We start from the raw sequence: 25,008 nt of genomic DNA, 5'->3' as shown, positions 1-25,008 counted from the left end.
GCCACACCGTTAGAAATCTTAGACTAGCCACTAAGACATTCTCTAACCCATACAGAAGGTCCTAGGCTCAGCCGCCAGCATCTCCATGAATGGTGGGGGTACCCTGTCTGAAACCCTGCTGCCACCAGACCTTGCAGACACTATTGAGCTACATGGACCATTGTTGTGACTCAGTAGAAGGCAGCTTTTGATGTTCCCCTGGACCATAAAAACCTTTGCACTAAACTCTTGGAGAGTTTGACAGAACATTAGGCACACCTTTCCCTCCAGATCTCTGGTTGGCAGTTTTCAAACATGGGTACAAAATTCGTCATTTACAGCCTGCCCATGATGGGTAAAAATATCAAATACCAGCAAGGCAGCGTTAAGCTTAAATGCCGCTAAATTCTCCACATTTTTGTGTCTTAAGCTGCAGAGCACATATAGACACGTCTTACAGAAGTTCCTGAAAGGGTTCAAGTTTCTGCTCATGTCTGCAGTAGGAGAAAGTTCTATCCTGGGGTTGCTGGGCAGGCATGGGGAAGGAGACACAAATTTTTACTTTTTAAAAATAAAATATATTTTTATTAAAGATTTCTTGGTTTACAAAAGTATTAAGCTATGAAGGGAGAGACTATGCAGAAATGAAAGTGAGATGCCTCTCTGGACAACTTTGGATTTATTAACATGTTGTTGTTGTTTAGTCGTTTAATCGTGTCCGACTCTTTGTGACCCCATGGACCAGAGCACACCAGGCACTCCTGTCTTCCACTGCCTCCCGCAGTTTGGTCAAACTCATGCTGGTAGCTTCAAGAACACTGTCCAACCATCTCGTCCTCTGTTGTCCCCTTCTCCTTGTGCCCTCCATCTTTCTCAACATCAGGGTCTTTTCCAGGGATTCTTCTCTTCTCATGAGGTGGCCAAAGTATTGGAGCCTCAGCTTCAGGATCTGTCCTTCCAGTGAGCACTCAGGGCTGATTTCCTTCAGAATGGATAGGTTTGATCTTCTTGCAGTCCATGGGACTCTCAAGAGTCTCCTCCAGCACCATAATTCAAAAGCATCAATTCTTCGGCGATCAGCCTTCTTTATGGTCCAGCTCTCACTTCCATACATCACTACTGGGAAAACTATAGCTTTAACTATACGGACCTTTGTCAGCAAGGTGATGTCTCTGCTTTTCAAGATGCTGTCTAGGTTTGTCATTGCTTTTCTCCCAAGAAGCAGGCGTCTTTTAATTTCGTGGCTGCTGTCACCATCTGCAGTGATCATGGAGCCCAAGAAAGTAAAATCTCTCACTGCCTCCATTTCTTCCCCTTCTGTTTGCTAGGAGGTGATGGGACCAGTGGCCATGATCTTCGTTTTTTTGATGTTGAGCTTCAAACCATATTTTGCGCTCTCCTCTATATTTTGTGCTCTCCTCTATATTTTGCACTCTCCTGCCAAGAAAACTCCATGGACAAAGACAACAGGCATATTAACATACAAAGGTCATAGAACACTTCTCTTAATATCAGTCTGTTTCCTCTTCTCAGTGGTTGCACCAGGTGATGGAATTCCTTGCACCAGGAAATGCAGTTCACCCCCTTCCCTCACTATTTTACACTGGTTACTGGAGACCTTCCTATTCTGGCAGGCAGAGGATGTCTTTATGGTTTTTAAGACTGCTGACCCTGTGTCTTTTTTTCGTGATTGTGTTTTAGATTGTTGTTAAGAAATGGTAATTTTATATGTTTCAATCTGCACTGTTTTATTTGCACTAGAAGGATGGGATATAAATGGCCTAATAAAATAAATAAATTTGCATTCATTCATGCTCACTCCTATTCAATACAGATTTGCCAAATGCCCACAGTTCTTCTGCCTTAGGTGCAATAGAATAAAGCTTCTTGACCCACCTGCTTAGTGTCAGATAAAAAAAAATTAAAAGGGGTCTGATTTGCTCCCTCGGTGAGGAGGTCCAGGTGGCTAATCCTGATATGAAACAGTGCCATTTCCCCCTCTCCTGGCGTGCCAGAGAAGAATACTTCCAGGTTTATCACTTGCTTTAAACCTCACAGAATATGACCTAAGCAGATGTTAAAGGGGCAATTAGTAGTCTTGAAAAATCTAGCGTACGTGCTCTAGAATGATTGAGTGAGATAAATAGCCCAAGGTCATATCCCACCATGCCCTGTAATGGAAATGTGTGGTGGAGAAATGGAAAAGGGTGACAGCAGTTCCCAACTCAGCAGTTTATATACATTCAGCAAAACAATGTGCTAAAGCTTTATCTTGGTCTATAGCTCTTCACACTGTAGGCAGAAAACCATGTGTCCCTGCAAACAAAAAACAAAAAAAACAAAACAAAATACCAGAAGATGCAATCCCTTACATGTAGAAAACTAGGGTGTCAAGAAGGTTCAAACTAGCCCTCCCACTGCTATACTATTTTTCTATGTGCAGGGACTTTGCTGTCCTTTGTAGATGTCTCTTGTTTGTTTGCATCCATGAAAAGCTTTACTACTTGATTCTACTGAGTGTCCAAACTAGCGCTGAACTCACAGGCACAGATGCACAACCTTGACTTCTCATCATATCATATGCAGTGACTTGTAGTTGGCTGTGTGAGAGTTCTGCAGTGAAAAAACACGTAAGCCATTTTGGCAAGTCAGTTGTATATAAATAAATAATAACAACATTGTGGTTGACTGAAGGGAATATGAAAGCTTTGTGGCATCTGATTTGTGGTGGTCTTCAGGGAAGAGACTTTGTAAGAAATCCCCTATAGGAAGTTTAATCTATAGTAACGAGGATTCCACAAGATGTGTTGATGGCTACCAGATTAGATAGCCTTAAAGGGGGATTAGACAAATTAATGGAAGATAAGACTATCAACGGCTACAAGCCATGATGTCTGTGTATTACCACCTGTATCAGAGGTGATATATCTCTCGGAGTTTGGTAAAGATATTGCAGCAGTGTGCAGAAAGAAATAGTCTGGTCAGACTACTGGATAAAGGAAACTTAAGGTTTATCACTCATGGCAAACAAAGCCATTCTAAGTACAGGTGGTGACCATTTCATGTGGGTGTTCCATTCCTGGCTCCCACACGCATCAGCAGAATGTGTATAAGTTTACCCCGCCTCCTTACACCCCCATACCACCTTCTCCCGGGTCCAAAAGGACATTGGTGATCACACATCAATTGGATGCGCCTAAATTGGTTGCATGGGACGCGGTGGCTCTGTGGGTTAAACCACAGAGGCCAGGACTTGTCAATCAGAAGGTTGATGGTTCGAATCCCCGCGACGGGGTGAGCTCCCGTTGCTCGGTCCCTGCTCCTGCCCACCTAGCAGTTCGAAAGCACGTCCAAGTGCAAGTAGATAAATAGGTACTGCTCTGGCGGGAAGGTAAACAGCGTTTCCGTGCACTGCTCTGGTTTGCCAGAAGCGGCTTAGTCATGCTGGCCACATGACCCGGAAGCTGTACATTGGCTCCCTCGGCCAGTAAAGCGAGATGAGCGCCGCAACCCCAGAGTCGGCCACGACTGGACCTAATGGTCAGGGGTCCCTTTACCTTTAAATTGGTTGCTGCCTAGATAGTTTTGTTTTGCATAGGCAGATGCCTTATACTTAGCCAGACCATTCATCCATGTAGCTCAGTACTGCCTATTCTGACTGGAAGCAGCTCACCAGAATTTCAGGCAGGAGTCTCTCCCAGCCTTACCTGGATTGAACCAGGATCCCTTTGTATGCAAAGCAGATGTTGTACCAGTGAGCTACAGCCTTTCCCATAGCTCAATGGAAGGGCCAAGATGGAGCCAAGAAGTTAATACAGCCACATGCTGACTCATTCCTAGATGGACTTAACTCAAAGAAAACGCAGGAAGGATGTGATCTACTTTACCAACAATTAGTAGTTACTAACAGAGAAGGAATTGGGAAGTACAGGTTGCCTTCCTGTCCTTCGCCCCCAAGTGGTTCAGGCAGCTTACTGCTTTATTCCTAACATGTCTGAATACCAGTCTTTGGGGAACAACAACACGAGAGGGCTATTGTGTTCACATCCTGCTTGTTTCTGGCCACTGTTGGAAACAGGACATTGATCCGGCAGAGATGTGCTAATGGCATTTGGTCTTGATCCACCTAAAATTAGCTGCACTTAACCCCCAATGGGAAATTGGTAGGACAAAGCAGCCACAACTCAAACTGTCCCTCCTTGATTTCAGGCTGTGACTCAGAGCTTGACGGCACGCTACCCTTACCATGTGAAAAATAGCCACGCCCCAACTGTAGGGGATTCTGAGGATGCCCATTGGATAGTGCAGGCAATCTTGTATGTATCTGTGCCTTTCTGAGTCTTATCAAGAGAACAGAGATGTTCTTCTGGCTGGTGGGCTTTGCTTCTTGCAATCTCATGCTGATAATTCATCCCACCACCCCAAACAACTTCTCACATGGTGAGTGTAATATGTATCCAGGTACTAACTTTAGCAAAATTTGGACTAAACGACTTACCGAACTTGTTGACTAGCAGTTTTATTGTGTAGCATTTCTAGGAATAGGCTTGCACCCCATGTATGGGCAAATAGCTGTGCTCTGCTGCGCTGTGAACACTTTTTTATTTTCTTTTTTTTTTTTGCACTTCATGGGTATAAATAGAGTGACAAGAGCACAGCCTAAGCAGAATTCAGATTAAAAGGACAAATGTGGCCGGCCAAAATGAACCATTACAGGAAACAAAGGGAAAATAACGACTAAAGATCTTTCATTACAGCCAGCTAATTATCATGAGTTTTGGACTTAACTGTTCAGGCATAGAATTAAAAACCTTAATTATATTGTCACCTTTGTCTCTCGGCTTCTATTGCCCACAAATGAATCCATTTACTGTAACTGCAGCTGATGAGAAGAAATTGATGGCAGTCCCAGTGAGGTGGGAGAGGGGAATGGCTGAGTGAAGGGGGGGGGAGAAGGGGGAGAGGCAGAGCAGGAGGGTGGGGGGCGAGGGGAAGAGAGAGAGAGAGGCAACATTGTCATGGATGCACAGCTGGGTGACAACTACATTCCAGGGCATTATAAATTAAAAACACTTTTAATGAGACAAATACGTGTTTGATGGATCTCAGGGTTTCTCTCCCCCCCCTCTCCCTTTCCAAGGGCTCGCAATGTCTTTCCTTCTCCCATTCTTTCTTCTTCACTTCTCCAGAGACATCTTGGTCCTCTGATACAGCTGCAGAAGATAGGCCCTGGCCCAAGTCCACCTGTCACCAGGAGGAATCTGCTGCTGTCTTTCCTGGTTTGAATCAGATGCCACAGCCACAATCTAGAACAGAATTAAGGATGCGTGCAATCCAACACAAAGTCCCCACTGGTTTCGAAGGGGGTGGGTGGATATTATTCCCTAGTTAAAATTCACATTCATTTCAGGAGGCATTATGGGGGCTGCAAGCTAAGAACGAAAACTCTCCGGGTAACAGATATACCTGTGACAGCGTGATCTGACATGGGGCAGCAATTGTCACTTCCATTTAGCTATCCATCTAGTTTTTAAACACAATTTAGGTACCACTTGACTCTAGCAGTTTTCAAGAAATATTAATATGATCAGTTAATGCAGTTAAACAATGAAAAACATATACAGATAATTAAAATTAGCATTAAAAATAAGAAAACATGTCAGCATCTATGTATCGCCAAATAGGCTTGTCTAAAAAAAGACCCCAAATCTTTTAAGCAGGTGCAAAAAACAACAACACCACACACACACACACACACACACACACACACACCAAAAAACAACAACACAGGTTCCCAATGGTACGCATTTTTACTTAGTAATTTGCTCAAAGTATATGTGCAAAGGGCTAGGCAGCTAGAGTAACACTCGAACACAATATGAATTGCTCAAGGAGTAACATGCTACCTTTGAATGTCCATCCAACTATCCATCTGATTTATGTTACATGGCACAACCATGTCCTCAGCTTATCTACTCTTCCCTATTGCCCAATCAACATTCATTCATTTATTTCATAAAATTTATGCACTGCTTGACTGTTAACAGAAACAAACAAAAACCTCAAACCTGTTTACCAAAAAAAATATTTTAAAAAATCATGTCCGTAGAGGGAGTTATTACAATTGATTTTTTTTGGCTGAAGACACCATTTTAAAATAAAATAAAGTTCTGGATGCTGAACAATCAAACCAATGCCAATAGGTTATGCCATCTCAGCTCAGTCATGGCAATACCAATTCAGAGGCAAACTCAGGGTACCTGCGCATTATAAACAAAAATAAGCAGATGGAGTAAATAGGATGCAGAGATATTTGGTACCCAAGGAAGACCCCCTAAGGCTTTCCTCAAGTAAGGGGCCCGCAGGTGCTGTACTGCCTAGAAAAAGATGCATTTTTAAAGCCATGCAGTATGTTCTTAACATGTGTTGCCGTGGTTACATGAAAGGAGTTAATGTGATAGAACTCCCAAGCAGAGCAGAGGGGGTTGTTTCAGACATAGTTTGTGAACATGGCTGTGTCAGAGCCGGTGTGCGTTTTACACCAGGGTTTATTATTGCCTTGATGTAGTGGCAAGGCTTCCAGCTGTGGCTTTGAAAGCTCTGGTTTCAAACTCTATTCCCAGCCCATTTTCTGCAGGATTTTGTTTCTCCCAGCTGTGTAAGATTCTGGCTGCTGTGCAGGAAAGAGAGTCAGCCATGCAGGGGAGCCCTCGCAAATCTCCATTTATTAGCTCGGGATCATTCCTTCCTGCAAACCGTTACCTTCAAGAATACCAGTTGCCCCTTCCTTCTCTTTTCCCCCAGCGACAAAAGCAGAAAAGCAAGCAGGCAGGCAAATAGTTAGCAAAAGACCCTCTGCTCACCTTATGGCCCAGTCGCCAATCACTCCATGCTGGAAGAGGCAATAATTTTTACTGAGCGAGACCAGGCCAGGCTTCCACCCTGACAAGCACATCTACAGTCAGAAAATTGTAGGGTACTCCAGGAGCATCCATGTTCTTTTCCATCCCCAAGATAGGTATCTGGGGTGGAGTCCTTTTGGCAGTAAGACCGCAGCCAGTGGAAAGAAAATCTCCAACAAACGTGGCCAGCAGGTATTGGTCCCCAAGAAGTTAGCTTTTGCTGATACCAGCATACCTCTCTCTTGATAAATCCCCTGTGAGAAAGTATGGGCACAATGCAGTCACATTTGAGCATGTTCATTTCACAGCTGTCTCTTCACAAACATGACACACCACACTGGCAGAGTTTACCACTGATAACCCCTGACAAAAAGAAATATACAGTGGTACCTCAGATTACAGACGCTTCAGGTTACAGACTCCGCTAACCCAGAAATAGTACCTCGGGTTAAGAACTTTGCTTCAGGATGAGAACAGAAATTGTGTGGCTGTGGCCACGGCAGAGGGAGGCCCCATTAGCTAATGTGGTGTCTCAGGTTAAGAGCAGTTTCGGGTTAAGAACGGACCTCCGGAACCAATTAAGTTCTTAACCTGAGGTACCACTAGTAGTAGTAAAGAAGAAAGCCCATGTTGTTAAGTCGTGCATTTAGCTGCATTATGTTTTCATACATAGAGCTTATCCACATTTAGCTTTTTTCCCACTCTTTCCTGGCAGAGGCTTGGAAGCTAGGACTAGAACCAATGGATTCAAGTTACCAGAAACATCAGAAATAACTTTTTGACTACAAGAGCATTTCAACAATGGAATGGTCTCCATTGAGAGATGGACTCTCCTTCCTCGGAGGTTTTTAAGCAGAGGTCGGATGGCCATCTGCCATGGATGCTTTGGTAGAGATTCCTGCAGTGCAGGGGGTTGGACTAGATCACCCTTTGTTCCCCTTCCAACTCTACAATTCTGTGATTCCAGGGCTGTGCTTTAAAGCTCCATGTCTAAGTGCCCCCAACTTTTTTTTTTGCACTGGTGCTTTGACTACAAAACTCTGCTCTTTGCAGCTGAATCCGAGCAAATGGCTATTTGGGTTTTCAGCGGATTGCCATTTGCTCCAGTTGAGCTTTAAAGAGCAGAATTTTGAGGGGGAAGCTCTGGAGTAAAAAAAAAAAAAAGGTTCTTGAACATAGAGCTTTAAAGCACGACTATGTCAGAAAAGCGCAGGGGAAACGTAAGTGTGGATAAGCCCATAGTCATGTTTATTTAGCTCAGTGTTTCCCTGATGCTGGGAAAGATGGAGGGCACAAGGAGAAGGGGACGACAGAGGACGAGATGGTCGGACAGTGTTCTCGAAGCTACAAACATGAGCCTGACCAAACTGCGGGAGGCAGTAGAAGACAGGAGTGCCTGGCGTGCTCTGGTCCATGGGGTCACGAAGAGTCGGACACGACTAAACAACAACAATAGCAGCATGCACCTGTAAAGCATGTTATTATTAAGTGATCTACAGGTTAGTAGAAATCTTTGGAAATGACCCTTGATTTTCTGGAGAATTTGTAAACTAAATGGAGCTCTACAATTCTCCTGCCCTGCAAATGTATTTTCATACTTTATTCCTCTTGTCAGTCTTAAGCTGTGAATCATTTTTTTCCTGTTAGGGCAGATTTGCCATACTCTCTTATATCAGGCATTCCGGTCTGCATCTTTTAAGTCCTTCCAGAATGTGGCTACAACCATACATGCAGCCACTACGAGAAATCTAGTTAGTTTATTCACCAAGTCCTGATTCTCATTTGAATAAAGATTCAGTAACCCAAGTTCTGAAGACTTTGTGACATGCGGATGTGTAATTTTCCTTATCTCGTTAAATACTTATTCCCCAAAATTTGCCACCAGGGCATGTCCACCACAAGTCCCTAATTCAATAATATACTCGTTATATCTATCTGACTTTGTGGAAATAGTCTTTGAATGAAGGTTCCAGTGTGGTTACTCACACTTACAGACTGGAACACATTTAACTCTGTGCTAGACTGCTGCCATGATCTGCAGATACATAAGAAACAAATTTTAGCAAGTTTTCTCATTCCTAGAAGGAACTAGTTGCTAGAGAAGGGATTAGAAAATTAATGCATTTGTGAACATCCCAAATATAGTGAGAATACACACACCACAATACAGGCAACATCTGTCTTTATAACTATAAAAATGCAAGTGTAGCTAAAACTTATTTGTTGAATCTGCATCTGTTGCCTGGAAAAACCCTCAGCTTCTGAATTCCATGCTTTCCACTTTTTAATGTACTTCTGAAAAATGAAGTCCACTTGAGCTTTCTAAAAATAGGGAAGATTTTTGTCATTTGAATCTTTTGGTGGCAAAGGTTTGACAATCTCTGGCAGTTATTTAATGCACTTTAAAGTTTTCTTCACTGCTGCTTGACCTCTAGAAATTGACATTCATCATCATATGGCCAGTTTGTTTACAGACTGCAGGTAAAACAAGCAGTTGTGCAGAATGCGTGGAAGAGGGAATTCCAGCAGGCTGCAGCTTCCCCCGCCCACCTCCTCCCTGCATGATAAGCTGCCCCTGCCAAAATTCCCTCTTCCATGCAACCTGGTCACCCTATTAGCAAGATGGATTCTCTTAAAAGCAGCAATACCGTGAGATGTACCAACACTACATTTTTGCCCCTGCAGGACTGTGCCCTTGCATCATTCCCAGAATAATAAATTCTCATGCCGGGTGGGAAACTGAAAATGACCCTCGCTGCTGCTGGTAGGCTCTTGTTTCACTCTGAGTGATGGGAAGAAATTCTGCAGCACTGGTAGCTAGAAGTTAGAAAAATGCCATTTGCACTTTAGGCTGTAAGGAGAATGCAACCTAAGAGACTAAATATTTTCTGATGCCATTTATTAACATCATATCTGTTTCTCTCCCTCCTTCTTGGAGCATATCCCTTCTTTTAATTTGTTTAAAAAATTAAAACGAAACAAGTTTTAAATATGTAATTACACCCCCCATTCTACAACGGTAGAGTGTCCCATCATTCATTTTCTGTTAAACCAGCATCTATTTGCTTCCTTATTTGTGGGAATTGTAACCCTAACCCCCAATGAAGAACAATAGAGAGAAGTGGCCAATCTCTGCTTCATCTGCTTTGCACTGGCCAAGACGGGTCATAGAAGAATAAAATCACTGAATCATTGAATTGTGGTTGGAAGAGACCACAAGGGTCATCTAGTCCAACCCCCTACAATGCAGGAATTTTTTTGCCCAATGTGGGGCTCAGACCCATGACCCTGAGATTAAAAGTCTCATGCTCTACCAGTTGAGCTATCCCGTTGCCAGGGGCAGTTTTTTCCTTTTCTTTTCTGCATGTTTAAATGCTCTACATGGCTGAATGTTCCTTCATATATAGAATTGCATATCAAAAACTAGCAAGTCAGGGGAAAGTACATGCTGAACCCTTCTCCTTGGCATACTAGCTTCAATAAGGAGAGAGGCTTTTGGGGAGGAAGCATCCAACCCAACATGCTGTCTGAAATAGTACAGTGGTACCTCGGTTGTCGAACGTGTTCTGTTTTGAGAAACGCGCTTCAGAAGCCGTTCGACTTTTGAGGTGTGTTCAAAAGTGGAAGCAATTACTTCCAGGTTTTTGGTGTTTGAAAACTGAAACATTTGGCTTCTGAGACACAGGAAAGCTGAGGTTCCACTGTACACAGTCCAGGAAGAGCTTTACCATTTGACTCTCATTCCAGAGTCACTTGTGTGGCAAAGTTGTGCCACAGAGTCACTCTCCTGACACCAGCATCACTTGAATAAGACATTGGGGAACCAGGTAAGCCCCACCCCGCATAATCAATGACATTGTGGAGTGCACCATTTGAATGGCAAAGCCCCCTCAAATATTTTATTGGGGGGTGAAGGGACCTTGCCCCATAGGAGTTGGCTCCTATGTTGCTGATGCAGGGCAGTAGCAGGACAGGACAGTGGCAAGGTCAGAGCACCTAATTAGTGCCACCAGGGCACTTGTGCAGCCCAGACCTTGCTGCTCCCCACACCCCCCACCCCCGGTCCTGGTAAGCTGCAGCAATGTCAGTGTTGGCAGAGTGGCTTTCTGACATCAGCCCACCATGCCAGCCACTCCTGCTTTCATGATCCTATGTGAAGTGAGCCTAAATCACCCCAGTTGCATAGGCTGAGTGCTGAGACAGTTTTGTGTGCACAAGCAGCTTGTCTGAATCAATCCTTTTGCATGCAAAAGGGCAAAATCAGCAGTCCCGTGGACCAGCACTTGAGCAGAAACTGTATTGCTCCTGCAGCTCAGCTCACTTCAGCACTGCTGAGCATGTGGTTGGAGTTAGCGCTATCAGTTTTGACCTTTTGTCTGGTGGCAAGGCTAATTCCAGAATCCTCCAGATTCTGGGAGGCAGGTGATCCAGGACTGCCCATCCCTTTTCACTGCTGACTATATAGCTCTGAAACTATTTGTCAGTGAGACAAACAAGAGTTGTGCTGCATGCTTCCAGAGCATACTACTACTGGGTTCCTTCCAATCGTTTCCTTTGCCTTGTGGTGATCTCATTGGCTTTTATAGCCCCATTGCATGTCAAGACCCCAAGACCACCCCCTCATTGATGAATAAGACACAAGGGCACATGGAGCGATTAGGTTAATGTTATTGGGCAAATTTAGGCCACAACTTTATTGGTTACAGAATGTGAGCGGTATTGGCTTAGGCATTGGAAGTGACCCGACTATATCTGACTCCTGCCCATCACACAGGGAGTCCAGTACGGGTCAACCACCGGTAGGGGGAGCCCCCTCGATGCAAACCAACTCGAGCTCCTCCTGGGTTCCCAACGGGGTCGTGGCATGGGCCTAGCCCAGCCCCGGACTTTGTACAAGATCCACACACTTGGATTCCTTTAACGGAATACGCTTAAGCTTGGAGGGGCAGGTGATGGCCACACCTCCCCTCCCCCATCATAGGAGCAACCAATGCCTAACCGCCAAACCTTACAAAGTTGTGACGATTGCTATGAGGTAGGTGAAAACCAAATGACCCATGCCAATTTGCCAAGTGGAAACATTCCTACCAGGCCCCTCAACGGTGACCAACCAAGGTCCATAGCAAGGCCAAATCCAAAACCTGAAAATAGGGAAGGAAATAGAGGAAGTGAGCCAAGAGGAAGCTCTCTAGCTTGTGCCTTAGTTTAAATTGGGCCCAGCCACGCCCCCTCCCCCAGCCAGCGGATTGGCTGGCAGGTGAATAACGCTGCTGGGAACCTCTGGGTGATGTGGGACTTTGTCCCCCTCCCCTGGAGGTGAGTGGGTGGCCATGTGGTCCACCACAACTCCTCCCCACTGGGAAGTGGAAAGGATTTGTACATGGCAAAACCCAATGACACTAAGGCCTAAGACCCTCTATATGCTCCCTTGCTGATCTACAACCTTTCTCCTTGCTTGTCTCTGGCCCCCTCCAAGCCTTTTCGACCGCTGGCTTCTGACCGTCCCAGCACTCAGCACCTGAATGCCTGACAGCGACAACAGAAGTGTGTGTGTGTGTCTATATATATATGAACAATTGCTAGCAGATTCTTGTTCATGACTAAAAGAGTATGTCTGATCATTACCCAACCTTTGCTAAACGTACCAACTAATGGAGCGAGAGACATGAAAGATTTTCACAGGCCATCTGGAAATGTAATTCAAACCTAACCTGAGGAGGTCATGCTAAGTAAGATGAATTTTTTAGCCTCCCCCCGCTTTTCAATGCTGACCTTTGGCTTGTGAAAAAAGTCATCAAAAAGTGATAGTTTAATATGGGGCTTGGTATCCTGAGGAGCCCTATTATCTGTTAACTGAAGAATGGCTGAAAATTAAGTAATTTTTAAAAGCGATCGATGCAAACCTCCAGTCACTTTTATGAGCTGTGTGTGTGTGTGCGTGCGTGCGTGTGTGTGTGTAAATGTAAGATAATGGGAAGCACTGAAAGTTAACTGCACACACAATGTGAATGTATTGGGGGTTTTTCTTGGGGGACATAGAAAACTACCTTACGCTGTGTCAGATCACAGCTACCTCTGGTATTGTGTACCCAAGCAAGGGCTTTCCAGGATTTAAGTCAAGGAATCTCTCCCAGACCTACCAAGTGATGTCAGGACTTGAACCCAAGACCTTGTGCCTGCAAAGTAGAAGCTGTACCACTGCACTATGGCCATTTATTTCCTCAGTGTCCTTCTTTTAAAAAGGTGTGATCTGGTTTTTCCTTGAATCGGGGTCAGGCCAACCACCACACTAAGACAATGCTTGACCCTATGGGCAGCTTATAGATACAGGCATCCATTGCCAGACTCAAATGTCAGCAGTCACTCTTTAGTGCAGCACCCCAGCAGATCCAAGGTTGCCTCTGGCTCTCAAATAAGCACACGTCTGAAAAGCATCTCCTTGTTAATCCAAGGAAGGGAGAGCCCTTTCACCAGTGTTTCTTCTGAGGCTTCCTGGCACAGAGCAGTGTATGCACTTCACTCCTACATTTATATAGCTTTGTGAAATCTTAAGCACTTAAGAGTAGCTTCTAGACACCACACTAGTCTTCCAGCTATCCCAGCAGCAGCCACTGACATCCAGTGGCCCCAAACACATGCTACCAGCCACAGGATAACATTCAAATGGTACAGAAGAGGCCAACTCACAAAATGGTCTGATGGTACAGGTTGCTGTTCATTGTAAGAGAAAGCTGAATAGGTTTTGCCCTGTTTGGAGATTGGATCATGGACTGTCTGGGAGTCCATTATAAGCTGCCCTGAATTTTTCTGGAGGAAATAATGGTGGTGTTTCTGGCTTCTCCTGCCCTGATCATCTTAGCTATGGCACAGGTTGCAGAAGGGAATTCGGGTGCCTCATTACTCCAGAATGATGTCACTCCCCACATGTAAGCAGAAAGGTGGGGGGGATTATTCCTGTACATGGCAACTCCACTTTGAGTGGCATGGAGCAGTAGATGTGTGCAACATTTTGTCTTCATTGTTCAAGGTCCATTATCCCTTGCAACACATGAGGGTGCCACAACACAGTTTGATGATGGTGATTTTATTTGTATTGCACCTATGTGACTGAGTTGCCCCAGCCACTCTGGGCAACTTCCAACATATACAAAAAAACATACTAAAACCCTGTACAATGCTGCCTTGAGATGTCTTCTAAAACTTGTACAGTTACCTATTTCCTTGACATCTGATGAGAGGGCATTCCACAGGGTGGGCACGACTACCGAAAAGGCCCTCTGCCTGGTTCCCTGTAACCTCACTTCTTGCAGTGAGGTTTAAGAACATTGTTCCAAGGTTTAGGGAGCGCTGCAACCTTTCCAACAGCTGTGGAACCAGAATCTTTCATAAAACACCTGATTTCCTTTATTCGGAAAGCATTTCAATGAATAAGTGTATGAAAATAACAGACCCCGCCTGAGGCTTGATTCACAAGGGTATATTCACACAGTGCTTGCTTCTTGCTTCAGTGGTGGTGCAACACATTCTATCTCCATCTTCTTAATAGGTTGACATCATTAGCAGACCCACCTATCTTTGAAGTTCTCTCAATCTCTGATAGTAATTTAGCATACGCAAGTAGTTTTTTAATCACAGATCACCCTGAACTTGAAGTTGTTTCTCTTGGCATTTTACTCCCCATACTCCTTCTCCACTCTCTCTCTCTCTCTCTCTCTCTCTCTTTCCAGACTACCTAAAGATATTAGCACTGTACAGAGCTGACAAAATGAATTCTGACAAAAGATAATTGCATGAACCCTTTGTAGTCAAGTACTTAAAATGTCTCGACATTGTCAGTTTTTATTTGAGTCAAATCTCAGAGTTGAAACTGTTCTATCATAGCAGGACAGGTAGGGAAGGTGGTATAGAGAGGATGGGAAGGACATTGCCAAAGTAGGGCTTTTCTGTGAAGTGTTACGATTGGCCAGACACTCATTGGTAATTATTGTAGGGAAAAGGGTCAGTTACTCAAAATCTGGAGTACCACTTTCTGGTGATGTACCACCAGAAAGACTGAAACCCATTTTAGAAAACCTCTCTGTCCACTAGGGTAGGCTCAAAATGACTTCTTAGTTTGCTAACATGGAGGAAGAAGAGGATTCATGAACCTATTCGTTACTACCCCCTCCCAAAAAAAGTAATTGAAAGCAACTTACAGAAAATAGCAAACACATGAAAAACAGCATAGAACTAAAGCAGAATAATAGCTAAAAGCACATTCATGTTTATTTAAAGGCAGGACCAAAGCATCCCACCAGATAAAGGAGGCCACAGATAATTAAAAGCCAAAGTCCTGGCAGGAAATCAACATTTTTCCCTGGCACTGCAGTGATGGTACCTTGTGCGACTCCCTTGCGGGAGTGTTCCATACTTGGGGAGCTGCCACTGAGAAGGCCCGTCCCTGTGTTGACACCCTCCCCATGGGCACATGGGAAAGGGCCTCAGGGGGTCAATGCAAGGTCTGGATTGGTTCATGGAGGAAGAGGAGGTTCTTGAGGTATTGAGCTGACATTTCAGCTTGCTTGATGGCAACTATCTTGCAAAATGTGTATATTAGTCAACGCTGCATTCAAAAGTATTAAGAGAAATCCCCAATCAAACCCTGTCACATTTTCATGAGGGTATATTTTTTATAATTGCAAATTGTTGTGGAAATGTGGATATCTGAATTTATAATTGGAAAAGTAAGAAACTCTGAGAACTGAAATTGAGAGATTTGTCTGGCCCAGTGTATTCTGTCCCAGAATAACAGAATTGCAGGGTTGGATCAAATCCCAAGCGTATCTAGTCTAACCCCCTGCAATGCAGGAATTCCAGCTGAAGAATGCCTGACCTCTGTTTAAAAACCTCCAATGAAGGAGAGTCGGCCACCTTCCAATATAATTTGTCCGACAATTGAACAACTCTCACCGTCATCCCTGCCATTGCAGTCAGAGAGAGGGAAGAAGAAAAGGCTTTCTGTCCCCCCAGCAAGAATGGCAGGGCAGTGGATGTGGCAGTTGCTTCACAGTGTCTCTCATTCACACACAAAAACACCACCAGAAATGGACAAAAAAGGCATGCCCCAATTAACTAGGGCAGCAGATTTTTTTTTTTTTTTAGTTGGCATTTCTCTTCCTCTTTCTTGCGAGAGGAGCGCTTCTGCTAAGATTATGCCTGCTATGACACCCAGATGTGCATCATCAAACAATAAGTAAAGAATGGTTCTTTCCGCAGAAATATTCCTACCCTTAAGCAAATGCAATTGGCTTATTGATTCAAGCTAATAGAATGACATTATTAAAATTTATTCAATTTGGTTCGCAGCCCCAATAAGGAGGCTGGTTTTTGAGTGCAGAACACAAAGCCTAAGCTTACTAGGCTCTGAGCAATTCTGCCCAGTTTTGCCCCTTACTATTTATTCAGATGTGTGTGAATGTGTTTTTTTTCTTTTTTTTCTCTCCCCCTCCCGTCTTCTCAGTTGAGAAGCAAGGGCTTAAGAAACGCTATTCCTCAGTGACATCCCCTGTCAGATTTAGTCACTTTATTAACCTTATTCTCCCAATCCCACCTCCATTTAACGGTTAACATAATGCACTCCAAATGTAATTTTTCAACCGCACACAACTTAAAACGTAGAATATAATTTCCTTCCCTCTCTCTTAGGGACCTCTATGCAGAAAGCAAATGAACCTGGGCTCACAGTTACATAAACTTAGTTTTAGTGGAAGTGTTTGGGGGTGGCAGGGGGGACGACGAGGATAAGTAGTCACTTAAGCAACTCCTCCCCACCATCAAAAATTACGAGCCCTAATGGGCTCAGTCAAAGACACTCCATTTCCAGCTGAAAGAGCTAGAAATTTGTCAACCAGACATAATTAGAAGTTGATGAAGTGCCGTGTTAGAGGAGCATAGCGCATATAAAGATGTGGCCTGCGTATAAAACCTTCTTCGCCCTTTTAATACCAAATTCCCCTCTGCAGCCTTGAATGTATATAGATAGCAGCTGGGACCCAAGCAAGGGGAAAGAACAGTATGACAGAAACATACCCAATGGTAATTCCAGGCCTAACCCAAAAAGAAGGAAAATCTATGGGAAGCCATTCAGGCTGAAACACTAAGAAATCATTAGTGAGCTGGGTCCATTGACAACGACAAAAGAGATTTAGGGATGGGGTAGAATTATTGGCATTTGCTTAAATTTGCCAATTTCAGCTGCATCGGGGACAGGGGATGTGTGCTGGAAAACTTGCCAGGGAAAATACAATTCAAAGGATGCACTCAGGCAGAGGGTGACAGGTAACGAAAGGCTAGCCAAATACAGATTGCCCTACAATTTATTTCTGCCTGCCGGGAACCTATTGCACTGGACTCATCAGCCTGGAAGTGGCAGGTGGCCAAAAATTAGCTTGAAAAGTCCAGCCGGCCTCTTGGCTGCAGAGCTTGGCGAGAGAGGACCGTGTCCAAAGGAAGTCTTTCAAATCTTCCCTAAATGTTCGGTGGGTTGTTGCTGTTTGTTGTTGTTCCTCCCCATTAGCCTGGGCTTACGCCTGCTGCCACAGTGTAAGAGCTGGGTAAAAATTATCAGCAATGACAACTTCTTTAATTGTTCCTTCTGGACAAGCAAACAGTGCCGGATTTTATTTTATTTTTATTTTTATTGCAAAGAACTCCTACCTACTTGTACTTGGCATTTCTCTGTTAAATAGTTATCTACTAAAATAAATCTAGAGTTCACCAACTCTATTTGTTACCACTACTGCTTCTTACTGTACTCAAAATATGGAATAGTCCTCACTTAAGGAGTCATTGTCAGATCAAGAAGCCCAGTAGTGTCAACTTTGACTGGAAAATGAAGATATTAGCCAAAATCACATACAAAAATGCATTCTATTATGATAAATTGTTTGCAAAACTGTGTACATTAGTCCAAACCAAAAAGTGTTTATTGACAGAAATTCAAACTTATACACTGAAAATTCTTCAAACTTTTTTTTAAAAAAATAAGTAAATAAGAGAACTGAATTTAAGGTGGGGAAAATGAGAAGCTGGGCATAACAGACTGGGGTTGGGACTTGTGCATGTGCTTTGCCACTGAGTTTTTACCAAACATCTTTAGATGTGACCTCAAGCCCAGGGGTCACAAATGGAAGGAAAAGAGTGTATCTAAAGCACTGAATTACAGCTGCTGAGAATTATTTATAAGAAATAGATGATAGTTGGAGTAATTTTAAGGCTGGTGGAGACATTGGATATTTGAGCAAGGCTATGGGTACCACTCCTTTTGGTCACTTCTTCCCTCCCCACATGCAGAGAAAGGACACCCACCCCTTGCTTTCTCAAGGAACATGTGTAAAACAGATCCAGTAGAAACAATACAAGCCTTGAAAGGCACATGGAGCTGAAAGAGGGAGCGGGAATGAGTGTCTTCAAACTTCAGCTTTATGTACGTTTCAGAGGAGAAATGGGTAATTGACCTCAGCACCTTATGTCCAAGGAGTTCAATGAGTTGGGGAAGGGGAATTTAAGATGATGAGCATCCCGGGAAGATTTCATGGTCTCACTCCCCCACTCCACCCAAATACAGTATTTCATTTTAGGAAAAAATAAAGGTCCCATCTCTTTGATCGTTGGCCCAGCTTTATCCTCCTGTACACGTTTGCTCAGATATGAATCTTGTTAGCAGACCTTTCAGGTTGAGTGAATTAAATTGGAATAATCACAATTTCTGGAGCTCAAAGGCTTTATTCATGCAGGAGCAGATTTATCTCGGCAGGAACTATAGGTGAGAAATAGCAGACATCTTGTCTCAGCAAGTTGACAAACAAAATGGTTTGGCTTTTAGGGACGGTGTTAACATAGTCACAGATAAAGCAAAGACTACAAGCCAATGCTGATTAGATTGCTAGACGAACAGTGCATTCATGTGGTTTAAAGTACCACATGCATTAACTACAAACTCAAGAGAAAGAAATGCATTTGTTTTTCTCCAACAAATCTTACACAACAATGGAATTCATTCCCAAGTAACTATGCTAAAGGGTTTCAGCTGTAATTGCCCTTTTCTGTAACTTTTCAAACCCTCTAATACACTGTAGAAATATAGACAGATTGTATGTGCTGACAAACGGAGAGAAAGGAAGCTTGGTGGGTGGAGAGATGAATGAAGAAGATTCAGACACCTGCAGTGGCACTTCTACATTATGAAGAAAACTACATGGAGAATTTTAAAGCACTTTCAGTTCTAGGGAAGAAGTCTGCATTAGAAGATCTATTTATCTATCTATCCCTACACCTATGCGCGCGCGCACACACACACACACACACACACACACACACACACACCCTCTCCTCATTATGAAGCCTCTGTTCCTTCTCATTACTGTTGCACAATTGGGAAGAGGATGATCTATTCATGTGTTCTCACTAATTGTCTTATTTCTACAATGGTCTGTACTTTAACAAAATCTGAAACAGTTAATGAGCAATATAATCTTTTTTTTCACAAAACATGCCGCTTTTGTTCCTCTTTAATCAGCAGTGTGACTGCTTGCCCTTTCTCTCCCCCCCCACCCATCCCACCAATGATTGTAATTCATTCCCTTTGTTTCCTTTGCAGAAGAAAGAGGAACAGGGCTGAGTATCTAAAAATGCACCAACACTATTCATTCATTCATTCATTCATTCATTCATTCATTCATTCATATATATTTTTCCTTAAGCATTTCAGCTCAGCCAGAAATAAACCAGCATACCCTAATCCTAAAAGGAAAGAAATGGAAAGAAAATGTGGAAGAAGAAAAAAGTTGAATCTTGTTGTTGAAAAGCTTTGCAACTTTGACAGAAGTTTTCTTCATCCCTCACTATGGAAAGCAGGCCATTCCTTTCTGAATTCATCTGGGGTATTTTTTCTTTCTTTTTTTTATAAGATTTTTATTGGTTTTACAAAGTTTTTTAAGACAAACACACACACATAAAAAGACATACAAACACGTATAGTTTCATAACAATTTTTCATAACCCTCTCTTCTTGGACTTCCCCATACCTCCCCTTTGTGCATCCCAATGTCCATAGTTTTTTAACAACTTCTAAATGTTTCTTTCCAATCTCTGTCAGCTTAATCTTTTCTTTAATCTAATCTTATATCACTGTAATCCTTTCTTTCTGGAAATCTCGACATCTCTATCATTCATCAAGTTTATAGTAGTCCTTAAGATAAATTTTAAATTTCTTCCATTCCTCTTCTGGGGTATTTTTTCCCCTCCCAGCTGCTACTTTTCTTAAAACCCTTTTGCTTGGGAGCATGTGTTGTTGTTATTACAATTGAAAATTAGCTGTGATATATGAAATGATTATATCAGCAATGGACACAATTCTAGGTCGCTGTTCTTCTGTAGTGTGTAGTTCTAAAAAACATAGCTGTCAAGCGTCCCTTAATTGACGGGACAGTCCCTTATTCCAGCGCCATGTCCTGCTGCTGTCCCTTATTGATGATGTCCCTTAAATAAACTACTGAAGGTAATGGGGACCTTTCTATGTCCAGCTGCCCTTTGTCAACAACAAATTGTTGCTTTTTTGTGTTGAATATATGCTATATGGTAATTTATGGACCTAATAGGTATCTAAAGCCATTTGCACACAACAAAATATGTATTTTATCAAAGTAATTGTTGATCCCTTATTTTGGCTGCTGATCCATTATTTTCAAGGCTGCTGGTCCCTTATTTTCAAATCTGTAAGTTGACAGCTATCCTAAAAAACCTTGTGCAAATCACAGTCCCGTTTATGTAGGCACATATGTGGGGGCAGTAACATATGACCTGTGGGTGTCCATGCTAACACCCAGTTCTTAGGAAGCCCTGGTGGTGGTTGGTCTTGTGTGTGTGTGTGTGTGTGTGTGTGTGTTGTTGTTGTTGTTTTGCAATTTCTACATTTTGTGAGACAGAGGGAGAAGGAGAGGGATTCAAGAGGGTCTGGTGTCAGCATAGATCTTGCCCTGGCTCAGGGGTCACCAAAATGGTCATCCACAGGTCCTTGGTCAGAGGTGATGAAGGTGGATCTCTTTTCTCTGAAGAAGGAATTTGGAAGAGTGACACTCTTACTCATTTCTTCTTTCAGGCTCTGTGTGATTTTTAAGGGTCAGACTAAGGGAAGAAAAATACAGTGGTGCCCCGCAAGACGAATGCCTCGCAATACAAAAAACTCGCTAGACGAAAGTTTTTTCCGTTCGCGATTTGCCTCGCAAGACAAATTTCCCCTATGGGCTTGCTTCGCAAGACGAAAACGTCTCGTGACTTTTTTTCTTTGACTAAAAACAAAGACATGTTTTGTTTATAAAGTTAATTTATTTTCCCTTAAATTTTTGAACTGCTCTTTACAGTATGTGTGACTTTAAAGAGCAGTTAATAAACTGTTGTTGTACCAAATTTGGCTTTGTTTGGACTTTTTTTGACCATAGGAACGCATTAATTGATTTTCAATGCATTCCTATGGGATTTCGTGCTTCGCAAGACGAAAAATTCGCTAGACGACAAAAATTGCGGAATGAATTAATTTCGTCTTGCGGGGCACCACTGTACCACAAGTAAAATAAATCCAATGTCTTGGATAGCTTTGAGCAAGAAGTTAACAAAATCATGGAAGGTACATTTAACCATGACTAGTATTCATGATAATTGAATATGATGTGGAGTCACCATATAATTAGTGCTTTTTTGCATATTTGTTAACAAACAAATGTTATAAAACACTACAAGTCTTCAGAATGCTCTCCTCATGAGGAAATTGATCCTGTAAAGCGGCCCTGAGACTTCTTACCATTTGGTAGGAAAGCAGAAATTAGTATTCTCTCAGATATGTTACGTTTCATACCAAAAGAGCATTCTATTTATTATTACAAGTCATCCATAGCAGCTACAGTTCCCTTTATCTAGAAAGTATTAATGGAACAAAAATCAAAGGATAATACTCTGCAACTCACTATCACATCAATTTTCAATTTATTTATATATTGCATTAGCCGTGTGGCCATAGCATGATATACATTAAAATATCACATCAATATAGTATCACATCAATATACATCTGGGAAGGTATATACTAAGCATGGTGATGTGCAACCATCTTCTATACATTGTTCAACAGTATACTTTCTTTGAATACGGGGATTTCTTTATTAACAAATATACAAAAAAGCAGGTGGCAAGCAAGTAGGTACTGCTACAATCAGCTGACCCAAGCAAAAGGACATTGCAGCCTTGATTTTTGCCAAACAAAATAATTACCTCTTTTATTTCTTTCTATTTAGATGAGTCCCAGCTAGTTTCAGCTGCCACCAACACATTTAGGCAGACTATCCCACCTGTGCCCCCAAACAGACCCAAGCCAAAAGTACAGTGAAAAAATTGAACAGCATAACAAAATGACCCATGACAACATGCTTTATATGAACACTGGTTTTGATGCTACCTTCCATTGCTATATGTTAAAAACACATTCAAAATCCAGTCATTGTTGACAGGTTTGTTTTGAAACAATCCTGGGCTTTATTTGAGATAAGCATTCCTAATTGTGGCTGCCAGCTGCTTTTCCTCTGTGTATCTTAAGAGCATCTTGCTCCAAGAAACTTCGATCAAATCTGACTTCGCAACCAATACTGTGGTCTTCATCACTTTAACGCGAGCGTCCCTATTGGATTCAAGACAGTGAAGCATTAAGGAAATGAAATATATATTTAAATACATACAGCACTGTGTGATTTGTTGGGAACATTTCTAGAACTGACAAGTTACAAGCCATGTCTGTGAAGCCCGCAGGGAACTTTCAAAACTCAAGCAGCCAGCAGTTTCTAATCACTGCCTATCATTAGCATTTTAGTGAATAGATTTTTTTCTTAAAGAAAATAAATGAAAAATCTTGACTGTGAAGAAAGATGGCATTTGTTAAAGCAAATAATCCTGTACATTTAAAGATGAAGATGTAACATTTGTAGAGTAATGGAGGTGGTTTGATTTGATAGCCCTTTTGCCAAACTCCCAAGTACACATGCATTTTACTGTCCTGGGGAGATATTAGGGGCAGGTAGATTCTACACAACATGGTTCATTTTGAAGCAGCAAAATAGTGGTAGTTCCTATTGGCCAATATCTGTGTCTTGCCAACACACTGCCTGCCCAGCATCTCCACAGCAGTTGGGGAATACTCCCCGCTCCCCCATAGAGAAATAAAATTGTAGATAGACAAACCTGTATATATGTTCCTGTAAGTCAGCACAGCCTAGATTGAAAATGATGATGTGCAAGGGATAGCCAACAGCACATCATCATTTTCAATCTAGGCTGTGTTGACTTACAGGAAACGGGAGATGGAAGTTCTCTTTTAAAAGTGTCCCAGATAAGTAGCTCAGTATTGGCTGGTCCTGGATCTACATGCTTGCTTGCCTTTAATTATATTTTTGGGTTAGCGGCTTTATTTTTATATGCCAAATTGTGTAGTAACCTTCTTCCCTAACCTGAAACTGAAAGGAGTTGGAGGGCACTGTCCGGAGGGCACCTGGTTGGGGAAGGCTGGTGCAGAGGACAGTTCCTATGTAGCACCCAAGAATTGTAAAATTAACATAAAATGCAATAAAATCACAATATGAAAAATCAGCACAATAAAAAAGCAAGCATTAAAAACAAGGGGAAGTGTCTGTCTGCTGACTCAGCTCCTTGGAATGGGAAGCCAGCTGCCGATCCAGGGTTGAGCTTTCTGATGTGCACATGAGAAATACAACTTGCTATTTTCATTTCTTTTCATACTAGGTTGAATCAGCACACAAAACTAAGCAATAACGGGACAAGACTTGGAACCTGGGTGCCTGCAGATGCACGTTCTTCCATATTCTCCTCCCCAAGTGCCTCTGGTTGTGATCTGAAGCCCTGCACCAGAACTGTCTACAAGCTGCCAGAGTGTGGGATTGGTTACCTGTTAACACCCAAGAAATCAGAAGTAAGTATTGTCCAATGCATTGTGTATACATCAAGGTAGCTAGTAGAAGAACATAAGAAGAACACAAGTAGATCAGACCAAATATCCTTCTAGTCCAGGATCCTTCAATGGTGGCCAGTCAAATGCCCTTATAGAGTCTACAAGCCAGTGCATTTCAGCTCAAGTCAAACTTCAGGCAAATTGGAGAGTTCTGGGCAAGTTTTTTATACAGGTGCTAAAACCACCTTGGAAGGTTTAGCAAAGCTTATTGTGACGGGCGTGTGAAGGAAGGAATGTGAACATCTATAAATTAGCTTACATTTCCATACGTATGGCTTTTCCTTGCTTTGTGGGATTTTCAAATGAGACTTCAAGTGGTGTATCTAATAGTAGTAGTAGTAGTAGTAGTAGTAGTAGTAAATGATTATGATGATTATTACCCCACCCATCTGACTGGGTTGCCCCAGCCACCCTGAGTGGCTTCCAGCATACATTAAACCTTAAAAAGCTTCCCTATACAGAGCTGCTTTCAGATGTTTCCTAAATGTTATATAATTACTCATCTCCTTAGGTTTGCCTCATGCCTGGCACAGAATGCTCATTTGCATTACAAATGCCTCTCTTCCCTGTTCTCTTCTGCATCAAAAACCTAAAAAGCAATTTTGCGTCCCATGGACAAAAATGCTGTTTCACTGTCTCCCCGTTGCATTTCGACAATGTTTCTGGCAAAAAAAACAAACAGAAGAAACAGTCCTTCTCTTCTCATACAAGGGCTTCCAGTCCTATAACAGGAAATCCTTTTGAAACATGAGAGTGTAAACATGGGTGATGCACGCACCGCTAACTTGCCGTCTGGCTGCCTGAGTGGGCTCGAACGTGTTTTCAAGCAAGTATATTTTTTATTTTTCACCTTTTTACCTTTTTAAAGGCAAAACAGGGGTGTCTTCTTATCTCTTCCCAGCCTGTTCTTATATACCCAGCATTCTCATCAGTCTTGCTTAGAAAGAAAAGTTATTTTGGAAGGAAAATGAAACTGGGGCCATTTTACAGAGCGTGGTCCAAACGAAGCATATAGCTCCAAAATACATTTCAGAATATGTAAGCTGATCTCCCCCCCCCCAAACAAGGAGAGAGAGAGAG

General features: G+C 42.6%; 1 long non-coding RNA gene across 2 annotated transcripts in view; it reads left to right on the top strand.

The window, feature by feature from the left end:
- Positions 1 to 25,008, top strand: part of LOC309522110 — a 106,960-nt gene that overhangs the window by 20,070 nt on the left and 61,882 nt on the right. For both annotated transcript variants that reach the window (XR_014214844.1, XR_014214845.1), the window contains exon 2: positions 23,703 to 23,889. This is a non-coding gene — a long non-coding RNA (uncharacterized lncRNA). The remainder of the gene's footprint in view (positions 1 to 23,702; positions 23,890 to 25,008) is intronic.

Source organism: Podarcis vaucheri, assembly GCF_965113315.1.
Source record: "Podarcis vaucheri genome assembly, chromosome: 17".
In the NCBI taxonomy this organism is placed as follows: domain Eukaryota; kingdom Metazoa; phylum Chordata; class Lepidosauria; order Squamata; family Lacertidae; genus Podarcis; species Podarcis vaucheri.
The sequence above is the reverse complement of the archived record's forward strand: the minus strand, read 5'-3'. Positions and strand labels throughout refer to the sequence as shown.